Genomic DNA, 2,917 nt, shown 5'->3' with positions numbered 1-2,917 from the left:
CTGTCTCAACTCAGCTAGAGTCTTCCTACCTACAATTAGCAAAAAACAAGTCAATAATTACAAACATTGTCCCATTACTCACCATACACTAGTCCTAATGCTACTATTCCTCCAGTGCTGGTCCCTACTATCCAGTCAAACAGTTCAGTGATGGTCCTACCAGTGAGTTATACGATGATGCTCATCATTTCAATTTGTATCAATCCTCTTATTCCACCTCCATCAAGAAACAGGATACGACTACCACCATGTACCGAAGGAAAGAGAAAGAAATGGAGAGTGGAAGATAGCAGCAGTATGTTTCTTTTCTTACATTAAACTTCATAGCTGATGATGACGTCTTTCTCCAACCATGTAGCTCAAACTGTTGAAGCCCAATTGCCATTTGCATGTCAAGGTTATGGATACGATCATACTCATCATACAACTCATTCAGATTTGTCTCTAACTTTTGGGCAATGACTGCTGGAGACAAACCATCAATAGACTACATGAAAGAGAGAGAACTCTAAATATATAACTTAAATCAATTACTGGTCAATATGGACATTCAGATTCAATAAGTACAATATACACTTTCATTCACATTACCCTAAACACAATATACTGTTGTCATCATTCACATTCACTAGGCAGAAATAGCATAAACTATCACCAATTTTCACCATTCACAATTTCCCCATTTTACTTACCAGTGCCCTCGGTTTCTCAATCCCCATTCCTATACTCTCGGATCTTAGATTTCGCTGAAGATCAGTAAATTTTTCCTGCCTCTCTGGCAGATTGATTGAAATGGACATTAGTCTTGTAGAGTGATGCTTTTCCCTTTGAACTGGTACTACCTCTTGACCATGCTTAGCGCCAAGTCTCTTCAGCTCTTCAATGATTTTGGAAAATTTTTTGTCGTTGCCTTTGTTGATGAGCATGTCAAGTGGGGTTCTCTTTTTATCATTGATTGCATCAATATTTGCACAAAATACTAAGAGTAGTTGGACCATTAATAAATCCCCTTTCTAAATAAAAATGTAGAGATTAAAATCACTGTAAATTAGCTATATCTATTGCTATTACCTGGACTGCAATGAGCAATGCTGTATTACCAAAAGCAGCAGGCATATCAATAGTTTCAGTCCCATAGTCACTGAACACCATTAGTATCAGTAGATACTCTAATTTATCTTTTCTATCACTTCGTACAATGGCATGAAGAGGCGTATTCATTCTCTCATCTCTCTGGACTTGATCGTATTTCTTCACTCTGAGATACTTTCGTAGTTTCTAATCATAAAAGCAATAATGTAATACAAGCACACCATGTTACATTAAAGCAAAACCATTCAGAAGGCATACACTACATCAATCAAGACTATTCAGAAAGGCAACTAATAAATGCATTCTTATCACTATCCACTTACCTCTGCTGATATAGCTCACTGGTAAATGACGTGTTTCAGGTGATCCTGGTGGCTTCTTCCTGTCCAATAGCTACATATAATAAGTTGATTACTAATGGCTATTAATGTGCATGCATTGGCTTACAGATAAATCAGGAGAGCTTGATTTATATCTCTACACAAAAGATGAGAAAATAGAAAAATTAAAGCATAATTAATGTATGTTTTGAAGACTCATTTATAATTCCTTAACAATGAATAAAATAAAATTTTTTATTTTATTCATATATAAAAAAAAATATATATATATATATATTGATATGCCTGCTGCTTTTGGTAATACGGCATTGCACATTGCAGTCCAGGTAATAGCAATAGAGATAACTAAATTTAAAGTGATTTTTAATCTCTACATTTTTATTTATTTTATAATCAAATTTATTATATAATACAAAAAACTAAATGTGATGATGATGTTGCTATACATAGAATTGGACGATAATGAAACAATAATAATAGTAGATTTAGATAAAAATAATTATGGTAATAATAAAAATGAGGGGGTATTTAAGGTGGGTAATGTAATAATAATAACTATTAAATAATAATAATAATAATTCCTACTCTATTTTTGTTCTTATTTGTGACTTCTACTATTTTTTACTACCCTACTATTCTGGTTTAACCTATTTTATTCTCTTTCCCTGTAACCCACCCTACACTGTATTTCATAATAATAATAATAATGCAATAATTATCTGATTGGAGTGTCATTGTTCTTCTGGAATGATGTCATTTTGGCTGCTTATTGTTCGAAGTCTCCTTCTGTCTCTCAGACTCTGCAGCATTTGTTTACGACTGTATTCCTCAATTCGTGAGAATATACATCCTAAATCTTCAAGCTTTTCATCCCATTCATTCACAGCCTGCAATGTATGAGTTTGAGTGTAAGCAAAATGAGTTAGAAATTATGAAAATAATTTTAAAAGATGGCAAAATTCATTTTATTAAACTGTCATTGGCAAGTACTGTATACCGGTTTATTTTTGTGGTGGAAAATTTTTTGCAAACCTTGCATTTCTAAGATTTTGCGAAATTAATCTTCATGAATTGCTTGCAGACTGCACCACATGGCAATGGAGAGCAGAATTTCACGGCAAAAAATTTTCACGACTGATCACAAGCCACAAAATTTGCAAAAATATTTTGCCACAAATATAAACCGGTATACGGTATATGCCAAGTTTCTATCATGCTCTACTTAATTGCTATTGCCAGACTGACCTGATATTTAGTTTGTAGTATCATATCTATGAGCTTATAGCTGTCAGTCTCACCAGAAGCCACTTCAGTATCAAGATGAGGACTAAAGCGAAAGAAAGGAATGTGCTGCTCCTCACACCTACTCTTGCAGTTCATAGCAACATCTTCTGACTCAACCAACTACAGAAAATTGAATAGAATTGATTAATATAATAATAATAAACTCTTCTTGTGTACACTTACTGCTTTAGTTAATAAAG

This window comes from Amphimedon queenslandica, unplaced genomic scaffold (genome assembly GCF_000090795.2).
Source record: "Amphimedon queenslandica unplaced genomic scaffold, v1.1 AMPQUscaffold_13167, whole genome shotgun sequence".
Lineage (NCBI taxonomy): Eukaryota > Metazoa > Porifera > Demospongiae > Haplosclerida > Niphatidae > Amphimedon > Amphimedon queenslandica.
This window is presented reverse-complemented; position numbering follows the sequence as displayed.